At 45.9% G+C, this 24,892-nt stretch overlaps 1 long non-coding RNA gene across 1 annotated transcript in view; it reads right to left on the reverse strand.

Annotated features, from left to right (window-relative positions):
• Window positions 1-10,792, reverse strand: part of LOC109382827 (uncharacterized) — a 30,432-nt gene extending 19,640 nt beyond the window's left edge. The window contains exons 1-2 of the long non-coding RNA XR_002123992.1: window positions 10,684-10,792; window positions 10,305-10,370 (exon numbers count right to left, since the gene is read on the reverse strand). This is a non-coding gene — a long non-coding RNA (uncharacterized LOC109382827). The remainder of the gene's footprint in view (window positions 1-10,304; window positions 10,371-10,683) is intronic.
• Between the last annotated feature and the right edge of the window lie 14,100 nt (window positions 10,793-24,892).

Genomic DNA, 24,892 nt, shown 5'->3' on the forward strand with positions numbered 1-24,892 from the left:
ATGCAGCGCTCAGCGACTGCTTTGAAAGACTGTTGAATGAATGAATCCATGCAGCTCCCACAGGGAGTACTTTGAGGAATTTTTGTTCCTCCCTTTCAAACCTCTTTCTCCAACAGACGCCTGCAATGCTATGAATCCTTCTTAAAACTTAAATATCTCCTAGCTGGGGAAACGCTAACGAAACTATTTTTAATCAGACATTTACAGCTTATAAGAAATAACATGTAATCTTCATGAGGCACCTACTGTGTGCCGAGCACTTTATATACATCATCTTTAACCCTCACTGTAGCCTTACAAAGTGGGTATTATAAATGTAGCCACCAAGGCTCAGAGGGTTAAAGTTGTGCAGCTAGCAAGCTGGAGGGGAGGTACTTGAACCCCTTCCTGGCTCTAAAAATCCATGTTTGCTCAACCATGCAGCATAGCCTCTAAGGGCAGGTGTTGATGTGGGCTGAGAGGAGGAGGATCTGGGTTTGCTGTGAGCTTGCTGAGTGACAGGAGCACCACGGAGAAGGGAAAAAGATAAAGAACTAGACACCAGGGGTTCTTAACTTGAGGTCCATGGATTCTCAAAGGATCTGTGGACACAGTTCAGGGTAACCATGAACTTGGGGAAACGTTCATCTTTATTTCTACCAATTCTAACTGAAACGTATTCAATTATGAATGTGGACCACAAACCACAGGAGTATAAGCAGTTCCTGTGATTTTGCATAAATAGAAATCACAGATTTTTTTTATCACTTTATAGCTGTCGTAGCTTTTCAAAATATGATTTAAACTCATTGCCATCTTGAAATTACAGTACTTATTAGACCCTAATTAGACTGCTAATTCTTGCTATGTAATATGTTAATAAAGACCCACTTACAGTACTGTATTTTAAAAGTTTGGGCTTTTTATATTCTTAATGCTGTGTTTCAATATAAATGGCTTTCTCTGTAATCCTTCGTATTTTATTTTGTGTATTTAAAAGCCATATTCTATTCTGAGACAGGCCTATAGGCTTCAACAAATTGCCAAAGGATTGATGGCACAGAAAAGTTAAAAAGCCCTGGTTTAGAAAGTCAAAGGTACAGCTTGCCTACTGTAAAATATGACATACCCCAGCCCTCCAACCTATGTTTCATTAAATGCAGTCTTTGGCCATCAATTATTTACCTGGAGGTTTTGTTAAAATGTAGATTTCCAGGACACACATCACATCCAAACAACAAATGTAGAGTCTTGGGATTAGAACCTGGGAATCTTGGCTTCAACCTTCTCCCCAGTAGAGCTGCCCTGTGTGGTGCCCCTAAATGGACATGGCCACTCGGGCGGCATGCCTTGGAGGGGGCTGGAACCCCGTGGCCAGGTGAGAACAGCTTTACTTGGGTCTCTGATTCTCCAGGTGATTCCAAATACTCATGAAAGTTTCTCAGTGAAGGAGCAAAAGCTAAAAATCACTGGTTTTAGATTTGGGGTATTTGTGTTTACGTTTTAGGGGCACAGTTTCTTAGGGCTGTTGTAACAAATTGTGACAAACTGAGAAGGCTTAAAACAACAGAAATTTATTCTCTCACAGTTCTGGAGGCTGCAAACCTGAAATCAAGGTGTCAGCAGGGTTGGTTCCTTTTGGGGGTTCTGAGGCAGAATCTGTTCCATGCTTCTCACCGAGCTCCTGGTGGGTGCCAGCCATCCTTGGTGTTCCTTAGCTGGTAGACATATCACTCCAACCCCTGTCTCCATCTTCATATGGAATTCTCCCCCGTGTGTCTCCATCTCTATGTCTGTGTGTCTAAATTTTCCTTTTCTTATGAGGACACCAGTCATAATTGATTAGGGCCTGCTGTAATCCAGTGTGATCCCATCTTAATTTGATTACATCTGCAAAGACCCTATTTCCAAATAATGTCACCTTCACAGTTTCTACATGGACATGAATTTTGGCAGGAACACTATTCAACTCAGTACAGGAGAGCTATTTTGTTTTTGTTTTAAATACTTATTGCTAACCTGCCTCCTATTCCCAGGAGAGAACTACTAATCTAAAACAGTGCTTCCCCAAACATGGTGTCCAGGATCAGTCTAGCCAGGGAACCTGTTCGACATGCGCATTATCAGGCCTCCAGAATCAGAAACTCTGAGGTGGAGCCAGGTAATCTGTGTTTTAACAAGTCCTCCAGGAAACTCAGATGCCTGCTGAGAACCTTTGCTCTAAAAAGAGTGCAGAAAGCATGCAATATGGGAGCTCTTCCCTTCAGATTGAATCATTGGCCTGGTTTTCTGTTTGTTTTGTTGCATTTTAAAGAAAGGCTTAAAGATATGCGATAACTGCTCTGCCTGAGAGAACTATTCTGTAGGTAAGAAGATGGAGAAAAGATGACTCAACCTGAAGTGTTATGTGTTTTCCTGATATTGGGAAAGGGACAGTGGTTTGAAAATCCCAGAGGGTGGAAACCTGCAGCACAGGATAGGGGTGACTGAGGGGTGTGCCTGGGGGAACATGAGGCTGCCATGCCTGGGGAGAATCTTCTGAGTCCCCCAATAAGACTACCCTGTTTCCCCAAAAATAAGACCCAGCCAGAAAATAAGCCCTCATGTGATTTTAGGTGCCAAAATATGACACTTTGGCATACTGACTATTTTAAGCTGAAGGAGTTTATGGAAAAGGCACCCTTCTCCCTAAACAGGTCATAAAACCCTCATGTGAGGGGGTGCGTGCCCTCCGTATCCTGGAGGAATCATGCTAGGGCTTCTTCTCTGGCTAGGTCTTATTTTCGGAGACACACGGTAGGGATGAGAGCCTGCCTTCACAATGGTGTTTGCAGCCCATGGGCAAGGATTTCTCTGTAATGGACCCAAGATGAGAAACTTGCCCCTAAATCTTGTGGAATTACCTAATTCCCAGGGCTTGCTTATGTTCCAAAAGAAGAGAGAAAGAACACCTCACCACCACATAACTGAGAATGGGTTTCCTGCCAGGCCTGGCAGGTGAAGAACCAAGCCAGATTTATTTGCTTTAGAAAAATAAAGAAAACGTGGCGTGACACTGTTCACACCCAAGTGTCTCAGCGCAAACAGCACAGGTTCCAGCTGGTAAGCGTCAGTGCCGGGAATTTAATGTGCCCCATTCTCCCTCCAAAGAACAAGGGGCGTTCAGCACCTCTGCTCCAAGAGGGAACCGATGCTGTCCCCGCTAAAACCATCACTTCTGGCTCCCGGCTGACGGAGGCACAAGGCGGCTGGTAAAAGTGCAATAATTAACTTGAATGCATCTGAAAGATGATGATAATAATTTCTATTTCTCCACCACCCTCATCGCCTCATGAGGTTTCCAGATTTTATGGCCATGACTCACCTCCGCTACTACAGGGGAGCAGCTCCGAGGGAGCGGGTGCACTTGCTGCACACTGAATTTAGGCAGAACGTGAAAAAAAAACAAAAACACCACCCCGGCTAATTAGAAGAGGAACGCTCCCTGTCACGCACAGTCCAGCTGACTTCATGCCTGGGAGGCAGAAACGCGATAAAACTCCCAAATTGGTCCTTACAGCCTTCAAAGTCAGGTTGCTCAGCCATGATCTCACAGTCGTGCACCCCAGCCAGTGGCCCTGAGCCAGTCTTAGAAATATGACCTAAGAGGGGGCTGGTGACAGAGTGGCCATTTCTGGCATGGTTCATCCTAAGTCAGTTTTCCTATGAGGGCTCATCCTTCTCGGGCTGCCCAGCAAGGACCCCCCCCCCCAGCTGCTCGCAACCCCACGGCTGCACCAATAGATCCTCAGAGACAATCCAGCCTTCTTCCAACTCCTGCAGCACTTCTCCTTGTACTAGCCCCTTGGCACTTAGCCACACTCGCTCCGGTACTGCTATTCAACCCCATTCAATCAGTAAATCTCTACTTGGAGGCACAATAGCATGGTGGCCGAGAACACAGTGTCCGGATTAAGAAACACCATGGGTTTGGATGCCACATCTCTCCATTACTAGCTGCATGAACTTGGGCAAGTAATTTAATCTGAGCCTCATTTCCTCATTTGTCACAAGGAGGAAATCTCACATATCCCATGTGGGATGGGATATAGGGATCGATGCCTGACAGTAGTGAAAGCAAAAACTGGTAGCTTACCCCCTACCAGCAATGATGGCTGTCTTCTGGGTGGGGTGGACACCCATAGAAGAATCCTGCCAATTTCAGAGGGCCTGGCATGCTCTGGTTTGGTGGCTCAAATGATTGATGGTTTCTGAAGACTCTAAGCTTTGGGATCCTGGAATTGCTTTGCAAGTCATTCTGGTGACTCAGCTATCTGTGCGTGACCAAAACATTTCATGACGTTAATTTCAGAAAGAGGAGAGGGTCCTGGCATCAGCTTATACTTACAAAATGTATAATTTTCTTTCAGGAGTTAATATAGAAAGCTCGGCAACTCAGCTTTCCAGATTCCCCCAGTTCAGCCTAACCTGAGTTATGAGAGTGCATGGGTATGAGGCTGGGGGGTGGGGGGACAAACTGAATGCTGGACTTGGAGCCAGGAGCTCTGGATTCAAGTCCCAGCTCTGCAACTTTATAGCTGTGTGATATTCAGGAAGTCACTTACCCTCCCTGAGCCCATTTCTTTACCTGTCTCTAAGTTTATTAACATCTAACATCCACGGTCCATGTAAGGATGAAATGTAAAAATGGAAGACAAAGCACATTATGTCATATCAAGAAAGAGAAACAAAATAGCCAGTGGTACCCACTCCCTTGCAAAAAAAGTCACCATCTACCTGTTAGTATCTCAGTTTATAGAAATCCACAATTATTGAACTAACATTGAACTAGAGACACCAAAAAGAAGGATTTTAGAGCTCTGCCCTTAAGAATCTCTCAGACAGGATAAGAAATGTACATCAGATGCCATCTGAGGCCCTCCAAGTCATCTCGCAAAGAATGGCCTTGAGCTAGCCAGGAACCAAACTCCGTGCCTTTCATGGGGACCAAACCCCCTCCGCAGTCCCTGCAGGTGAGATCTTCATGCTTCCTTGGCTCACCCACTTGTGAGTCGCCATGCATCCATGGGCCAGCACCTTCTCTGGTTCCACAAAAATGCCTCTGGCCCCTAGAATTTCATCTCTACTGGAAATTTGAAGACTCCCAGGTAGCAGAAGTATATAGTTTCCCACCAGCTCTGGTTGCCCACCCACATTCTGCCTGCTACAACCACAGTCGTCTCCTTGTGTCATGCCAAGTGACCCCGTTGTCTCAGCCTTCCTGGGCTCAGCATCTACCCCTGAGGAGAACATACCATGGCCTGTTCTCTACAAACCTGGCTTTTACTCACTGAGAATGCTTACCTCAGAACCTGAGAATGCAAAACCTCCTCAGCAGCATCACCAAAGGGCATGAATTTCTAGAGCAGCTGCAGGACAGAAGCATCACAGGAAAGGTATGGGATAAAGGAGATGAATGTGCACAGGTGAGAGCGAGTTCCTGAGCAGTTGTGGCATCAGGGGCTGCGCCTGAACCCGCCCTTGAAGGATGGGACAAATGTGGCATCCTCAACAGCACGGCCAGCAGGAGCAAAAGCACAGGGCCCAGGAAATACAGGATATTTCCAAGGAGCAGTGAGTGAGTTTGGCTGCAATATTGAGGGCAGAAGTGAGGAAAGTCAAAGAGTTCTGTAGCAAAGAGCTCCAGGTGCCAGCACAAGGGGTATGAACTATTTTTCTTTTAGGAAAGCAGGATCTCAAAGTGTAACAGATGAACTGAGGAGAAACAGGAGTCAGAGATACCTGTGAGGAAGTTACACCTGCCACCAGAAATGCAAAAGGAAGCCCTGGACACAGGACAAAGGGCAAAGGAAAGGAAATGATGTGAGTTTGAGAAGAAGAAACACAGAACATGGGGCGCTTGGTTTCTGAGTCAAAGAAGAGGATGAGAGAAAGGGAAAAACCAAGATGAAGCTGGAATTTCAAGCCTGAGTACAGAGAGAAACGGGGCCATCAGGAGGGTATTAGTCTGAGGAAGAAAAAGGTGAACTCCAGGTCTGGGGCAATAGGGAGTGTGGGAGAGACAGTCCTTCTCCTGCCCTTTGCCTCCACCAGCCCCTAAAAGCCTATGCTTAGGACCTCGATCAAGCCCCCAAAATAACAGCCAGAAGTGCCTGGAAGCTAACCAGACTGTGAAATCCTTAGGTCCTGTGTTCTTTTGGGTCTTCCTGAGGCTGGTCATACCTGAGGTGATAAGGGAGGACTTGACCCATCACCCAACATCCTCCTTTGGAGAAGAACGTTATGCAGATATTCTCATCCTGTCCTCCACAAGACACACTCTCACGTCCTCTGTCTTGCACAGAAGGAATTGAGGCTATGAACATCGAGACGCGTTGTAGTTCACACACCAGTGAGTAGCACGAGGCTGCAACACAGGCTCTTGGAGGCCACATCTGCTCTACTGAACACAAGTCATTTAAAGGGAGAAACCCAAAGTTTCAGTCTGGCATTGAGGAAAGCTCCTGCACCGCGCTCTCTCCAGCTTCTCTCAGCTTGTGTGATGGTCTTTCACCCTGAAGTAGTAAGACCCTGGATTCAGGTGTAGGCATTGATGAGGTAGATCCTTTTGTTGCTATGGCATGGTAGCCTGTTGCATATCTGGTTCCCCGGAAGCAGAGCCTGAGACAAGGATTTGGGTACACACGACATATTGAGGACATGAGGCAAGCAGGATAGGGAGGGGAGGAACTAAGTGAAAATGAGGTCCAGCTTAAGCCTGACCCCACAGGGTGCGCTGGAGCATGAACGCTACCTCAGAGTAGATGCCACTTTGAAACAGTAGTCAGTCTTTTTTATCCCTTATTGGTTGCTCATTGGATGCAGGCGGCAGGGGGCAGTGGGGGGAACTTGTACTCTCCCCAAAAGACTTCTGTGGGTGAAGACAAGTCTCTGGAGAAGGGCGCAGCTGTGAGCCCTTAGCAGGTAATACCCGGGGCAGCTGGAGGATGGGTGCACCAGCCTGGTAACAGGGATCTTGGCGGGGAGATGAACAGCACCCACTTCAGACTCCTCAGGGCCACTTGGCTTAAGAAAAGGAAATTTCCATGGGGTGGAGCCTAGATTTACTGAGGTTTGCAACAAGGTTTGGAGTTAGCATCTCAGCAAATACTCCAGGGCTGCTCTGTCCTGCTTTGTCCTGTGAACACTTATTCTCATTGAGACCTATCCTAGGGGGCTCAAGTACTAGCAAACTTTTGGCCTGACACCATCTTAGTCTCATCCCCATCTGTGGCACAATTGGAAGCATCTCATTTTGACATCACTTCTCTGAGAGAGAATCCTGAAGAAGACGAAAGAACAATATTTCTCCAGCCTTTGTGAAAAGGATGTTCGTAAGGCTTGAGTAGAAGCAGTGCACACTCCACAGGCATTCCACAGGAAGCCCTCTCTATGCATGTGGAGATGTGACGACATTGGAAAAAACAAAAAGCAAAAAACACCAAAATTTTCATTTGGGGAGGTTTATTTTTAAGTGGAAAATTCTTAACCTTTCAGCTAACTATATAAATTGATTGCAAATCCCCCCCTCAAAAAAAAAAAAAAAAAGAAAAACTGTGGAGCACTAACTAACTCATATTTCTATCCCCAATATGGCTGCTTCAGTCACCCTGTCAGGTCACATTGGACCAAATAAAGAGGAAAAGAAATACAACATCTTTGAAAAGAAAGTTGAGAAGGCAAAGGGGGCCTGGGGGAAAAAAAAGGCTGAGGTGGTGGGAGAAAACAGGAAAAATTGGAAGTGACAGGAGTTTCCAAAGAAAGAGATTAAGATAACAGAAGTCAATGCAAGGGCTGCGTGACAGCGAATGAGAGAAAAGAGGGAGGTGGCAAAGCTGATGAGTAGGAAACAGATACCTGGAGAAGGGAAGGGGTCCTCTCCTGAAGGGAGGAAAAGCTGATAAAGATAACTATGGCAGCTTCAAGGATTAAAAATAAATCACAAGGTGTGAAGAACAAGTGAGGGAAAATGAGGTATCACGAGCTCTGCTTTTTGTTTAATAGCCAGTGGTGAGAGGGATGTCTGGAAATGTGGTGACCAGATGCTCAGGAGGCGGCAAAATCCCCACCAGCAGAGGGGAAGTTGAATGTCAGCCTCCGTCAGCCATGCTTTTCCCTAAACCGTGAGTCGGATTTCTAGTCGGACAGAGATGGGTTCATCCCGCTCCCTTTGGGGGTGGGGTTTTGTGGTGTTTAGGCCACTGGCCATCCAGTAGACCCATTGGGGCAGATCCACTGGTGATCTAGAATGAAATCAAACGCCAAGCGAAGCGGGGGATGGTGGTGGCCGAGTGGACAAGCAGACACCTGGGGGACTTTCCCCGGCAGACCCTGACCCAGGGCCCCTGGGAGAGCAAGACCAGCTCCACCTGCGGGGCACTGCCTGGCCTGGCCTGGCCTGGAAGGACAGAACGTCCAGGTGAAAAGTCCCCAGGCCCAGCCCCTAAGCTGGGGGAAAGATGGCTGAATCTACAACACTGCGCAGATTGGCCCATGATGGCCAAACTTCTCAACCTGTTATCCTCAAATTTCACCTCATTCATTTACTTTGTTGGTTCAACAAATAGAGCAGAGCCTGCTCCCAATTTCAGGCTCCAGAGCCAGGTAAAGCTGGGTGTGCACTGTCGTTCTACTTCCTAGCTGTGCGTCCTTGGACAAGTGACACAACCTCTCTCAGTCTGTTTTGTCATCTGCTGCAAAGAGAGAATAATAAAATGACCTCAGTGTGTTGTTGCAAAGATTAGATGAGATAAGGTATTCTGCCCAGAGCCTGTGCAGGGCAAATACTTAGTAAATTGTAACTTTTGTCATTGTTATTATTATTATTAATTTCAGAACCATTAGTGTGGGGGTGGAGGGTGCTTCTTCCTCTCTCGTGGCGATTCCTTCCACATGGAAGAGGACCCACTTCACTCCTGGTTTCTCTCTGTCCCCTAACTCACTGACTCCCAGGGGAGAAAGAGTTATAGTATTTTTTATTCTGGTAAGTTTGGAAAGAGAAACCAGGCAGGTGCAGCCTAGCCCCTTTCTTTCCACTTTCTCTTGGGGGTGAGCCTGTCTGCAGAGAGCATGCCCCCCACCCCCCACCCCACACAGTACATTTCACAAGGGTCTGTCCAGCGTTGCTGTGACCAGGGAGATAAGTGTTTTTAGGCTAGGGGCTCCATAACAAGAAACCTACCAGTCCACAAATATAAACTACACTTTCCACTTTATCGGTAAAAAAAGATGACACTGTATTTCGATCTCCAGCTGCCAAGTCTTTTATTTTACTTCTGAATCAGTTCATAACTCTGGTGAAAAGGAGAGGTGCTATTTATGACACCTCCAACCCCAACAATTAGAACTAATGATCTGCATTCGTAGACCTGAGCTTTGACCACATCAGCCCTGTGCAGCAGTTCAAAGGAAGCATCGAATTCAAATCACAGACTTTTTTCCTCCCTCGAATCCCACCGGCATCTCCATCAACATTCCAGATACTCGATGACCCTGCTGTGATTTCCAGCAGAAATTCACAGTTTCATTCTATAAAGGACAAAAGTAGGGCTTGTTGCCCACCGACTCTCCTTAACCCGTTTTCCACCTGGAGCCAAGGTTAGCAGTTTTCATGACCACTGCTTCCTTTTTGTTTAGCTCACCCTTCCCTGCTGGACCCCAGATCTTTATCCAGGGCCTGGTGCAGGAAAGGGCTCCTTTTATGTGGTTTTTCTTTATGGGCTTCTAGGGCTGATCTACCTTGGGTAAACTTAGCTCCGTCTTTGGCTCCCTGCTGATCACGAGGGTTTCATTTCTGTAGGCTGACTCTTGTTTGGAAATGGTGATTACTCGAAGCAAAGAGATGCTGAGATTAGGGGGAGCTGGAGCATTCCAGCTTAATAAATCAATCTCCTTTTAATTGTGTCCCTGTCAGTCAACATTCTCCCAGACACTGGAGGGCAAGGAGCTTGTTAGCAGAGTGATTATTCACTGCCCTTTATGGGCTGAGCTGACTGTCAATCAGATTAAGCCAGACCAGGGAGAGGCGGGTGTAGGCCTCTGGAACTGTCAAATAAAGGAGCCAATCAATACTCTTGGCTCCATTCAGAGCTTCTGAGAAATTTCAGCCTGGGTTGTAATCTCTGTGTCAACAACCGAGTTCTAAACCCATTTTGTGAAACGGACCAGCTCACCTTGCATATTTCTAATGCCTTTACGGTGAAGATCATTAAATCACTGGCTATGTTTTCTGAGGAGCCGCCCAAGGTTGTTAAACAAGAAAGCTTCTATTTGGCATCTAAACTTACCTTTCCTTGTAAGAGAGGTTTTCTGCCTCTTGCTCTCCCAGCAACATGCTGACAGTAAGTTTACACCTACAAGATGAATAAAAAGCTTAGCGAGGTTATCATTCACTACATTACTCAGAAAAGCTGTTAAAAGTTTCAGGATTTAAACAATGTTTGTTTTATTTTGTTTTTGTTTTGTTGTTTTGCTTCTCAGATTTCACCGTGCATGGGAATCATGTGGGATCTTGTGAAAATGTAGATTCTGCTTCAGGAAGCCTGCGGGAAACCCCAAAAGGCCCCCCAGATGATCCTGCCACCGCTGGTCGGTGGACCAGGCTTTGAGTAGTGAGGATCTAGAGTTAATTTATACTTTCATAGGGATACTGTTCAAAATCCTTACCATTGTCTCCTGAGTCTGTGCTCTGTATAGTCTTGCAGACCTGGACAAGTTATTTATACCCAATGAGCCCACTTTCCTCGTCGGTATCTCAGGAGATAATGCATGAACGTATTTGGAACAATACCGCTCACAGAGTATGCATTTAATAACTGGTGCTGTTTATCAGAGTCAGCATTGATATGACAGCTGGGCAAACTACAGCCCGCAGCCAAGTCTGTCCGGCTACCTATTTTTAGAAATAGTGTTATCAGAACACAGCCATGCTCATGCATTTCTGTACTGTCTGCGGCTTCTGTTGTGCTAAAATAGGAGAGCTGAGAAGTTGCAACAGAGACGGTTTGGAACACAAAGCCCAACATATTTACTATGGGGCTCTTCACAGAAAAAGTTTGCCAACCTCTGATCTATCTCATTTATCCAACAATAAAAGTTTACTGAGCACCTATTGTGTACCAGGTAGTGGGCTGGGCCCCGGAAATAATGAAAAACCTCTTCTGCTGAAAGATCTCAGCATCTCATAAACATTTAATTAATCCCTGTGCTATCCCAGACATACGCTCACCTCCAGTCCCTCTTTTTTTAAATGGAGTTATAACAACACCTGTTTCAGAGTGTTTGCTGAGTGTGCTTATTGAGTTAATGTATATTCAATTCTTAGAACAATGCCCAGACCATATTAAGAGTTCAAACAATATTAGTCATTATTATCATTACCCATGTTAGTGTTTTCATTTAAACTTTACACTCCTGAGAGCATTACCATTGCCATTTTATAGATGTAGAAACTGCAAGCAGTTGGGAAACTTGGTCTTATTCATCTAAAGCTTCCTTGTGTAGTCAGACCACAAATACCTCCCCATCATCCTGTCCCCAGTCCTCTCCTACAGTCTGAGCCAAGACAGGCCTCAAGTTTTGTACAATAATGATAATAAAAATATCACCAATAGCTTATGCTTATGAGTGCTAGCTCTAGGTACCACGTAGAGCAGGCAATCACTAGGAATCACAAGCTAGGAGGTAGGCAATTCCTGTTTTCTCCACACACAAATACAAAACAGGAAGCTGCAAAAAGATTTATCTTACAGCTGGTAAGTGACAGAGTCAGGATTCGAGCCTGGTTCTGTTCGACTCCAGAACCCATAGGACAATCCCTGCATTCCACTATGAACATCAGATGATTTGTGGGTTTGCAACAAACATTTGAGGTCTCCTTATAAATGGCACATACTACTGCAATGCTAAGTAACATCACACCCCACAAATCGGCAAAAACCTTCACAGGCCCTTGGCTTGCTGGCAACAGATGAAATCAATCACATAGCTGTATTGGCATCTGCTCCCAGGAGAACAGCCAAAAACTAAAAGTAGACGATAGTCAAAGCGATTCGTTAGGCTATGTGGCCCAAGGTGAGAAGCAAGGACTTTGGGTTCAGATCCTGGATGGTACACATACCTTAACCTAAAGCCGTAGGACTGGCCTCACCCTTGCAAATATGTAATTAATGGTAGCTCTGCAGGTTATATATAAGGCTGTAGATGATGGCCTTTGAATCAAAGAGAACAGAAAGGATTGAAACTTCAGCATCAGTCATTACTAGCTGTGGTTTCTTAGGTAACTTCTCACCTTGGGACCTCCATCCCTCTTCTATACAATGAGGTTCATGACGGTGCCAACCTCATAGAGTCATTGTGAGAAGTAGGTGACCTAAGGGTTACCACATGGGTACCAGAGATGATAAGACCATGTCAACCCAAAATAAGTGCCATTTATTATTATTTCCACGACCCCAGCACAGCCCTAATGCCCAGTAGTTCTCCACTAAGTGTGATTTCAGTTTTCCTCCAATTTCCCTGACAAAAACCTGACTAGCAGTATATGCAACAAGTCCTTCCCTTCCCAAATCAAGCCTTCAAATCTTTTTAATAAATTTTTCCTTGAAGTCCAATTTTATGACAAGAGAAAGTCGATTTCCTTTCAGAGCCAATGGACAAAAAATATGTTGTTGCATGTAACACAAATGCTTGACTTATCTTTTCTCCATTGACTTACACTGTCATTTAGATACCCTCTTCTTTCTCTCATTGCTGAATGATCTTTATTCAGTCAGCAAATCTTTATTGAACATCTACTATGTGCCTGTCACTGTTCTCAGTGTTGTGGATACAGAGTCCAAACAAAGCAGACAGCAGGCCACTCTCATGGAGTTGACATTCTCGTGGGGAAAGGCAGACAATAAAATGTAACTAGTAAACCATGAAACTTCTCATGTGGTTAATGTTTTGAAGAAAATAAAACAGGGTTTTGTGAAAGCAATTCAGGGTGGGCTTTAGATTGTGTGGTCATGGAGGCTCTGAATTACAGGGAGGAACAAGACATGCGAAGACGGGAACGGGCATTCCAGGCCCGTGGAATGGCCAGTGCAAAGACATCAGGGTGGGGAAGAGCTTGGTCTGTTCCAGGAACACACAAATGTGATGGGGGAGCAGAAGGTGTTTCGATCAAAGAGGGTCACAGGGAGAAGCAAGAGCCTGGTCTGAGGGCGATGGGAAGGAGTATGTCTTTTTCCAAGTGTAACGAGAAGCTGCCTGAGGGCTTCAAGTAGGAGAGGGACATGATCTGATTTGACTTTTAGAGCCGTCACTGTGGAGAGTAGGCTGGAAGGGACCAAAAGGAAGCAGGTTGACCAGTTAGGAGGTTAATGCAGCTCAGGGGAGAGGAGATGGTGATGTGGAAAAGAGTGGGCACAGTGACAACAGAGAGAAGCAGACAGAGTTGGGGTACATATTATACGTCAAGCCAACCTGCCTAGTTAGTCATATGCGATTAAAGAGAGAAAGGGAGTCTTTCACTGGCAGCGGGTCTTCATAGTTGCACCAATCGGCCGTTGGATCATGACTTTGATCTGGTCCATTACAAGGCCTGTTAACTCTGATCTTGACCTAAGTTAAGAGTATTATAAAAACTGTCTTTAAATGCTTGGGGGTTGCTGCAAGCAGGAATAGCCTCAAATGAGAGGTACCTTTGAAGATATTTATAGACACCAGTACACCCACAATGCCTGGGTACCACTAAAGACAGGTCCAGTCTCCTGGTGGTGTCTCCATCCTGGGAAGCCCCACTTCCCTCTAAATCCCTGGCCCTAGGACAGTCCAACTACTGAGCTTTCTCCATTGGGACTCATTGATTTATTTATCCTTTAACTAAAATTTTGCTCAACGCTCCAAGTATTCAGTTGCTATATAAAAGAACAGAGTTAGTGAGTGAGTTAGTCGGTCAGTTGGTGTAATCCATGATCATTTGCCTTTCAGGAGCTCATGACTGAGTGGACAAGAGCAATAAAATGCTACTTCAAGTGAAAGAGCTAAGCACAGTGCACTCTGGATGGATGCATGAAGGAGGGGACCCCACCCAGTCTGGGATGGAGCAAGATTAGGAAAACCTACTGGAGGAGGTATCTCAGATGAGTCCAAGAATGGGGAAAAGGAGGGAGAAAGATAAAGAGTAGGGGGGAGGCATTCCAGGCTGAGGGGTCAGGGACGTGAGAACAGCAGAGCAGGTGTGGGGCGTGAGAAGCAAGTCGATGTTGCTGAAGCGTGAAGTTCATGGCATGGAAGGGTGATAATATTTTCCAAACAAAAGCCCAGGATATATGGCCCCAATGGGGCGGAATGTTCCAAATCAGGAATGTCTCAGAGAACGCCAGAGATGATGTCACCAATAGACTGGGTATTTAGGGCTCAATCTACCACCTCCTGTGCATGGCCCTACCCCTGCATGGCCCTCAAATCCTTATTCAAAACCACCAGACAATAAAACTCACCATGCAAGATTCTTGGAGACCCTTTTCACACCAACTCTAGTAGTATTTATAACAGTGACAAAGAAAAAATAACCTAACCATACATCAATAAGAGAGTGGTTAAACCAACTGTGGTGCATTCAAATATACTATGCCGTCATCTTCGACTTTCTTTAATAATAATAACATGGGAAAAATCCTCACAACATAAAATTATTTTAAATAAAGCAAGTATATTCACTTTATTCAGAGTGACTTACTTTTTTAAAAAAAATAAGTCTACACAACTATGGTAATGTGATCTAATATCATCATAAGACAGACATAAATGGTCAGGTTCCAATTTTTTTCTAGTCCTACTCCAGTTTATCCTTCACGCCATAGTCAGATTGATACTTCTACAAAATGCAAATCTTATGCTGCCTCAAACCCATCAAAGTCCAAACTCCTTTATCATAGAGCCCAAAAGCCAATATCACCTGGTCCCTTTCCTACCCATCCCTATTTGCCGGCTCCCACCTTCAGGCCTTTGCACGTGCTGTCCCTTCTCCTGAAATGCCCTTCCCCACTCCTTTCACCTTCCTGACTAGCTCTGATCATCCTTCAAGACGCAACTTACATGGTAATGACTATAGGTAGCCTCCCCAAGCACCATCACTGTCAAGCCACATCTGGTACCCCTGCTATCCACTCCCATCATGCCCTGTGCTTTCCTTATAGCACTTTTCACATTGTATTGTAGCCGTTAGCATAGTCACTTCTGTGCATTGCTAAATGTAATCTCCATGATGGCAGAAACCGTGTCTATCTTAGACATAGAAAAAAAAACCTGTATTAGTTACCTATTGCTGCATCTCATATTACCCTAAATCTTGGTGGCTTAAAACAATGAACATGTATTATCACACACAGTGTTTCTGAGAACCAGGGAATCAGGAGTGTGTGAACTGTGTGACTCCCGCTCAGGACCTCTCAGGAAGTTATAGTCCAGATTTTGGTCTGGGCTACAGTCATCTGAAGGCTTGACTAGGGCTGGATGAGTCATTTCCAAGATGGTTTGCTCACATGGCTGTTGGCAGGGAGCCTCAGATTTTTCACCACTTGTATGTCTTTATTAGGTTGCTTGAGTGTCTTCATGATATAGCAGCTAGCCTCTCCCAGGGAGAGCAAACCTAGAGAGGATGCAGGGACATAACAGAGATGCAACATCTGTCTTCGTCCCCACTTTATATGTATGGAAACACAGAGAAGTCAGGTAATGTATCCAGGGTCACACAGCTACTTATAGTTGTGTCAGAGGCAAGATTCAAACCAGGCAGCCAGGCTTCAGAGCTCTTGCTCTTAATCTTTATGCTATACGACCTCTCTAGGCAAATCTGTATTCTTTGCTGGATAAAAGAAACCAGTATTTGTTAGGAGCCATACATACTGTATGCCTCTCTAAATTAGCTCACTTTTGGCTCATTCATACTATGTGCCATGCACTGTGCTAGACTTTTCAGGAGACATTTCAGTCATGCACACGTCATCCCCCCAAAAATCCCAAGATACTAAGGGCATGCATGGCTTGGAAGGAGAAGGGCAGCCAAAGTCCTTTGCCCTCAAAAAGCTGGTTTCGGGCTGGCCGAGTGGCGCGTTGGTTAAGACCTGGCTTGGGACGCCAGCTCTGTGCAGCAAGGCCCCAGTTCGGATCCCACATGAGGGCCAGTGACACTGCCCTCTACAGCTAAGATGGTGAACAACAGCTCAACCTGGAGCTGGGCTGCAGCCCCTGCTGCAGTGGGCTGCTGTAAGCTACCGTGTGTGGCCGGCAGCCAGCGTGAGCAGCCAGCATCTGGTGTGAGCTGCTAAGAGCCACCTTGAGTGGCCATCCAGAGGCTGGCGAGCGACTGCCTCACCCGGGAAGAGCGCAATGATAATACCAACATGGGCCAGTGAAGCAACGTCCTCCACAATTAGACTGAAGAACAAAATGACAGCAACTTATCTGTTCCCCTTCCCCAATTCCCCAATAAAATCTTTAAAAAATAATAATAAAAATTTTTCAAAAGCTGGTTTCATGATCCAGCTCCATGGGAAGGGCCAGGTTTCTCTGGGGAGGTCACCTGAGCTGAGCTACCTCAGGCCTCTTGGGCCAACGAGCTCAGCATCACCACTGCTGACTAAAGCAATCTGCTCACCCCTTAGCACCTCCACCCCGGGAGATGCGGCCAGGACCTGCGTGTGCAGGGCGAGGCTGAGAGCTTCAATTTGGGTCCAGTGATTTCACTGGAGGGCCACTTTACAGCTGCCTTCCCCAGGCTGCAAGAAACCTTGGAGGGGGGTGGCCCAGCAGTGAAATCACCAGTGAGGCACCAGGCACAATGGCACCCTTGTAGAAGGTAGCTTGTGATCTCATGAGCCTAGAAACACTGAGCCGCAGTCTCTGCCTCAGCCCAGCCCCACCCAGGTGCAGCCCAGTGCAGCCTGCACTGTCCATGAACTGTGTATTAATCTTCTCCAAACCAAAGCTCAGAATAAACAAGAAGGAATGAGCAATATACCCCATAGAAGAATTTTTCAACTTTCTCCTTGGGTTAAACATCATAAGAGGAGGACTTGAATGTCCTTCCACTGAATCACTATTCACCTTAATCTCAGTATAGGGGCATTCATATTCCAATACCCCATATAGACTAACAGACAATTCTTTATCCTTTTATAAAACATTTTCCCCAAGTTATACAAAGAGGGTTTAGAATTTAGACACACACGATGCATCAAGATGACATAAATTATACCAGCGTGAAAGAAGATAAATCAAGATTGGAGCATTAAATGGAACAAGGAATTAGGCAAATACAGAAAATGTGTACCGTGGAGTCCTTTACACTTAGTATGAATGGTTATACTTTGGTTTTGAGAGTCCTGGTAAGCAAAGTGAAAAAGGAAACCTAATCAAAACCAAAAATCAGTGTTCAGCACATTTTGTGCTAGTATATTTTACTTCAATAATTTTTTTTTCTGCAAATCATAGTGTCCATGAGTTAAAACCAGCCAGTTGCTCACGAAAAACACAGCTACCAGGAAAAAAAAATTATCCCAAGATTTATCATGAAGAGAATGTTAAATGATGTCATAAATAATATCTTTATAAAAACCTCTTGGTGCAGGCCAACAGTATTACTCTAATAATCAGGGGTTAGCAAACTATAGTCCATGAGCCAAACCTGGCCCTCGGGTTTGGAACAACTTTTATGTTCCAATAAAGTTTTATTGCAACATAGCTATGCTCACTTGTTTACGTATTGTCTATGGCTACCTCTGCACTATAAAGGCAGAGTTTAATAGTTGCAATAGGCCTTATGAAGATGACATATCCTGAAGCGACCCCCATAATGAGCTATACCCTTGTATAATCACCTCCCCTTGAGTGTGGGTGGAACCTGTGATTTGCTTCTGATCAATAGATTACAGCAAAGGTGATGGACTGCCACTTCTTGATTGGATGATGTCATATGGCAAAGGTATCACTCCCTCGGTCATGTCACTTTATGTAAGACTCCACTCCGTCTTAACTGACTGTAGAGAGAGGCTTTCCTTCAGGCCTTGAAGAAGCAAGCTTTTATTATGTGAGCTGCCAGGAGAGAGAGTCACATAGTGGGGAACTCAGGAGTAGGTGGTCTCAGGAGCTGAGGACTTCAGTCCTACAACCACAAGGAACTGAATTCTGCCAACAACCATGTGAACTTGGGTATAGCTTCTTAAGTCCAGCCTCCAGATGCAAGTGTAGCCCAGCCACCCACTTGACAATAACCTTGTGAGGCCCTGAGCAGAGGGCCCAGCTCAGCTAAGACATTCCCAGACCTTGGTCAACTGAATCTGTGAGATAATAAATGTGTGTTGTTTAAAGCTGCTAAGTTTGTGACAAATCATTACTCAGCATAGAACACTATCATACCATATAGTTCACACGGCCTGAAATATGTATGATCTGGCCCTTTATAGAAAAATTTTGCTAATCCTTACACTAGAATACAATTTTTAAAAATGATTCTATGAAGAGTATATGGGGTTTTCAAAACACACGTAGGTAGAATAAGAATGATTAGAGATGCCACTCTGGGCTAGCATTGTCAGAGCCACTGACCCTGAAACAAGAGAGCATGTGACACAGCTGAGCAAGACCCCTGAAGACAACAGAACCAATTACTATATGTAGTCCCTCCTTATCCGCAGTTTCACTTTCCACAACTTCAGTTACCCATGGCCCACTGCAGTCCAAAAATATTAAATGAAAAATTCCAGAAATAAACAATTCATATATTTTAAATGGCATGCAATTCTGAGTAGTGTGAGAAAACCTCAAACTATCCAGCTCCATCCCACCTGGGAAGTGAATCACCCTTTTGTCCAATATACCCACACTATATACACGACCCATGTGTAAACCACTTAGTAGCTGGCTCAGTTATCAGATCAATTGCCACAGTCCGACATGCTTGTGTTCAAGTAACCCTTATTTTACTTAATGGCCCCAAAGCACAAGAGTTGTGATGCTAGCAATTCGGATATGCCAAACAGAAGCCATAAAGTGCTTCCTTTCAGTGAAAAGGTGAGTGCAGTACAATAAGATATTTTAAGAGAGAGTGAGAACACACTCACATCACTTTTACTACAGTATTTTGTTATAAGTGCCATATACTGGGGCTTTGGGCAGAGTTTCTGGAGGTGGGGCATTTTAGGAAGCTTGATTAACACACAGAAAGAAACCATGCCTGGTACGCTCAATGTACCATGCTGAGCGCTCAATAGTGTTAGCTATTATAAGTATTACTAACTGGAAAGTAAAAGACACCCTTTATTTTGGGGACAAGTTGTCATCATGGGGCTTTTGGCAGCGTTTCTGGAGGTGAAGTAGTCTAGGAAGCTTGAAGCATTACAGGAAGATGAAGGAGATGAGACTGGTTTTCCAGGAAGCACCATCGTTCTAGGCAGGGAGAAGAGAAATGCAGCAGCCACTCACTCCTCAAATGAGAATAAGGGTCAAGGCTCAATGGGTTGGTTCCCAGCACCAACGGCACATTAAAACCCCCTGGGGATAGAGTTTTTTAAATACTGAAGGCCAGACCCCATGCCTGACTTACTGAATCAAAATCTCTGGAACTGGGCCCACGTATGGATATATTCTTTAAATTTCCCCAAAGTGATTATAATGTGCAATAGCATGCAGGCTGAGAAGGATAATTATTTCAAAGTGCTTAAGGTCTGGGTCTCATCTCATCTCTATTTATGCAGACGATCCACAAGAAGGCAAAAATCAAGGTCCTTAACCAAAATCCAACAGCATCATGACAACTGGCACAGAGTTGAAAGACACACTAACCATCCATATACCTCCTCCATCAGCAGAACCACAGGCAAAAATGAAAGACCAGAGACAAAGAAAGATAAGGATGTCCTTGGTGCACTAGAATTCTGTAGAATGCACTAGAAACTAGAATGCATTAGAAAGATGCAATTAGGATGAATTTAAGTCTTCAAAAAATGTGGTCCAGCAGCCTCCTTCTCCACACTTTCCCCTTCCTGCTCCAAACTGAAGCCGATCTCTAAGCCAACAGCACACACATGGTGTGGTGATGCCCACCTCTGGATTTCTAATACCAGCTCAACAGGGTGGCAAAGCCTGCACCACCCAACAAGGATGTAGCAAACCATTAAGATGGACTTTTGTTTCCATACCTGCCCCCCTCACCCCCATCCTTGAGCGTCAGATCAGGCAGGAGGAGCAAGAATTAACATCTCCCCAGGTAAGGAAACGGCTCCGAGTGCAAGAGGACAGGCGAGGGCCCTGCCCAACTCACCCTAGAGCTTGCTCTTCCGTATCATTTCGTTCAGTCCCAACATTTCCCATCAGAAGACAGACAGACTCCCCACCTTGTGGAAACCAAGAACCCCTGAGCTCTGGGTTCGAATCTGCCTTGCCTGTCTCAGCTCTCACTGATGGAGTACGTCTGCCCACTCAGGGGCTTTTCTGGGTCTTTTTCAGAAGCCACTTTAAATATTTCCAGTACAGAGCAAAGTAAAGCAGGGAATTGGTCACAAAGGTGTCAGAAGGGCTGGAGGAGCAAGAGGGGCAGAGATGTGTTACTTCCGGGTCAGGAAGCTGCTGCTCACCCTGGCCTGGAGTCGCAATCCCACCAATGCTGCTGAAATGGCAGGAATGCCAGAGGAGCTACCGCTCCTGCCATCGGTGACCTCCGTAGCGCACTGCTGCTGTTGGGAGCACTTCTGGGAGCCGACAAAGGGGCTTCTCTCACTTCCTCACTTTGTATCAGCCAAAGCAAGTCACAAGGTGAGCGCAGGTTCAAGGATGGGCAAAGAGGATTCACCTCTTGATGGAAAGAGCTACAAACTCACTGCTATGTTCTTAATGTTTGTGTCCCTCCCTCCGCAATAAAACTTCATTTGTTGAAACCTAACTTCCAAATTGATGGCATAAGATGGGGCCTTTTGGAGGTGCTTACGAGATGAGCGAGGAGGCCTCATGAATGGGCTTAGTGCTCTTATAGAAGAGGCCCCAGGGAGCTCCTGGGACCCTTCCAGCTATGAGCCAAGAAGAATGACCTCACCAGACACCGAATCAACCCGCACCATGACTTTGGATTTCTCCGCCTTTAGGACTGTGACAAGTACATTTTTGCTGTTTGTAAGCCACTCATTTTATGGTATTTGTGTTACAGGAGCCTAAACAGACGAAGAAGGTTATTTCCTAAAGGTCACAGGCAGAGAAGCTATTGACTGGGACCACAGAAGCAATTGATGAGGCCTGGCCCGCTGGAGCCCTTCCCCACGGGGCATGTGCAGGTGGGAGCCCACTTCTGCGGGGCCGCGGGCTCAGGAGGGCAGAGACCTTGTCAGTCTTGTGCTCTGCTTTCTCTCACACACCTGGCACATAGCAGGGGCCGGATGTTTGAACGTGTTCCTCAATTGAAGCAAACAGCTACGGGAAAGAAAGCGTGTTCTCATCTGCTCCAGCAGCACACAGTTCCATGAAAACACAACTTGCCGCATCCCTCTCCTCAGACTACGGCTCCACGACTACCATGTGCAGAAGGGTGGTTAGCAGATGCTTCGGGGGGACGATGATTTGAAAAATTCCTCAAACTTAATATCACCCTGGACTCCGGGATCTAAAAGACTCTCCCCGGCCGCCAAGAGAAGAAGTCTCTCACCACCACGGCCCCCCTTTTGTTGCTGGAGTGGTAATGTTTGGGGGGAGCCTAGCAGACGGAGCACTTCACCTTTCTTTCCATGACATAAAGCGTCTAAGAATGTGCGGTTGCCCCAGCCGGTGATGACGGCACGTGAGCTCTGCGTGGGCCGGATGTCAGCCCCCAGCACATGCTCTGTGGCTGCAGCACCAGCTTGCTGGCGAGGCAGCAGGGGTCTCCCCCATGCAGGAAGAGAGGAGGCTCCAAGCTTCCCCACAGCTGAGAATGTAGGTGAGCTAAGACGCTTCAAAATGGACAAATGTCTTGTCACCAGCTCCCAATACACACACACACACACACTGAAATGAGCAACTCTGCGGTACATCCAGAACTCCCCATTTCGTGTCCTTTTTTCTGATCCCAGCCCATGTTCCTTCAGTCAGGTAACACTTCTGACCCTTTAAGGCTGGCCAGGGCCCCGCCCAAAGAATCCACTGAACTCCATGCTATATGCTGAGTCCTGCACCTTGCTTTCCGGTTTTGCCCCCCACCTCCACCCCATATACACACACACCCAGCTCTGGTTCACCCTCTGAGCTTGATGCTCCGCCCACTTTCCCCTCAGGACGCAGGTGTCAGACTCCAACACTCCAACCAGAGCCTCTTCCCTGGCGCTAAGCTACATGTTCAGCACCAGCCACTCCATCCTGAAATCTCACTCCCCCAGTACCTCCCATCCAGAAAGAAAGAGAAACCTGCCCCAGAGTCAACCATTCAGGACACACAGGTGTGGCCTTCTGAGGGGGCATTTGCACTGTAAAAGACAGCGCCCTCTGCAGGCTGGGGAAGGGATTGTCTGTGCTGGGGGCCCAAGGCACTTTAGAGAGATGGAAATGCCCTGTATCTCAATTGTGGTGGTTGAACAACTATATATGTTTGTCAGAACTCATTGCCCTATAGGTCCTAAAAGGCTAAATTTTACTATGCCTCAATAAATCTGACTTTAAAATAATTTTTTTTAAGAAGTCACCAGGGTCAGTTCTCTGACTCTTCTACTCACTCCCAATTCTCAAGCTTGGCGGGGAGGTGTATTTTGGGATAATAATGAATCAAAGTGGTGCTTTAAGGGGCAACCATTGGCTTTAACAAGAGCTCCTTGGGTCTGTACCTTGTAGCTGGTCTTCCTGAAAGTGGCAGGAGCCAAGGCAAAGGTACTTACCAACAGAGAAAGTTCGTCAATGTGATGTGGCATCTTCACTGGGCTCAGGGATGCCCAGATAGCTAGTAAACATTATTCCTGGGTGAGTCTGTGAGGGCGTTTCTGGATGACAATTGGTTCAGTAGACAGTGACGAAGCCAGCCCTCACCGACATGTGTGGGCATCATCCTATCCATTGGGGGCCAGAACAAAACAAAAAAAATGAAAGAAGGGTGAATTCTCTCTGTCTCTTCTTGCGCTGGAATTGTCACCTTTTCCTGCCCTTGGATGTCAGTGCTCCTGGTTCTCAGGCTTTCGGGCTCTGGAACTTTTACCAGCAGCCCCTAAGGTCTCCACCTTTGGCCTTGGATTAGTTGTTACCCTGTGGACACCAGCTCCCTTGTTTCTCAGGCATTCAGACTCAAACTGGATTGTATTATCAGCTTTCCTGGTTCTCCAGCTTGCAGGTGGCAGGGTGTGGGACTTCTCAGCCTCCATAATCATGAGAGCCAATTCCTATAATAAATCTCTTAGCTAGGGGGTGCCAAAAAATGTATACACATTTTTAAAAAGGAAAAGACTGTATTAAAATTGTAATAATATATACCAATAACAAAAGATGAATACAATCATGTGTATATATATATATATATATATATATATATGCTATTGGTTCTGTTTCTCTGGAGAACACTAAGACACCAACATAAGGAAGGTGGAGAGTGAGGCAGGAGGGTGCTGAAAATGTTATTTCCTACCCGAGATGCTCAGGACAAAGGCAGTATCCCAGGAGAAGATGGATATACCAGGCAGGAAAGAGGGAAACTAAAGAAAAGGGGGCTTCAGACACCCAGGACAGGGAGATTCCGCATTGTCTAAAAGGCCATCTGAGGAGAAGAAATGTTTGCAGCTTCCTCTGGACTCAGAGCATGTCCACCAAGCAGCTGTGACCCCTGTGCTCCGGTGCTAGCGAGGCCTTTGCAGCCAGGCTTGGGCGTGTGATGTCAGGGCTGCTGCTTAACCAAAGGGAAGAGAAGTCACGGTGGAGTTTGTCACTGTCACACCCAAGGGGGAGATGGGCTTGAGCACAGGGATCTTTCTACCACCACCCACATCCTCATTCTAAATCAGCCCAGTCCCACCTGCCGGCTCTCAACATGACATAACAAATAGCCCCTTGCAAATGGGTCTATCACCTCCCATCACTGCTGATTCAAGTTCAGCAGGGTCTGGGGAGAACCTTCAGGGCCAGGAGATAAATGAATGAGATGCTTGCAAACTTATTCCTGGCACCCATTCCCTCCTGAGTGTGAGAATGCATCAAAAGGTACAAAGCCAAGAAGAAAAGGAAGTGGCTGGGTGGAGCAGGTTGGACAGCAGGACGGGACACAGTCCCAAAGGCTACGGGGCTGAAACAAGCACTTCTCAGTGGGGCACAAGAAAAGAGACCCACACCTCTGGATACCCCTCTCCCTGTAAATTCTTTCCATGTTGGTCACAGCCAATTCATAGCCATCTGTCTTTGTGAATCTTTGCAGTCCATAAACACTTAGTGAAAAAGAGACTAAGGTGAAGTCCCGAACTCTGGCAGAATCCTCATCAGAAATACGGGCAAGGGCTTTCCTCATGCTACATTAAGTTTTTTTTTTTTTAATTTTGGCAACTATGTATTTGACAGAACGTAGTAGGAGAAAACATATGTTTTGTCAAATACAATAGTTGCCAAAGAGCTGCCGTGGTCACAGTTTTACTCCTGGTTTACATGCCCATGAGAAATCAGTGCAGAGTCCTGCCCAGAGGACATGCAAAAGAATGTTCACAGCAGCATTATTTTATATCCTCCCCCCACCCCGACTGCAAATAACCCAGATGTCTGTCAGTAGCACAATCGATAAATTAATTGGGGTATACTCAGACAATAGACTGCAATCCAGTGGTAAAAAGGACTCCTAGGACATGGGGGACATGGCAAAATCTCACACACATAATGTTGAGCAAAAGAAGCCAGACAGAAGGGC

The sequence above is a fragment of the Hipposideros armiger genome, unplaced genomic scaffold (assembly GCF_001890085.2).
Source record: "Hipposideros armiger isolate ML-2016 unplaced genomic scaffold, ASM189008v1 scaffold_71, whole genome shotgun sequence".
Classification (NCBI taxonomy): Eukaryota; Metazoa; Chordata; class Mammalia; order Chiroptera; family Hipposideridae; genus Hipposideros; species Hipposideros armiger.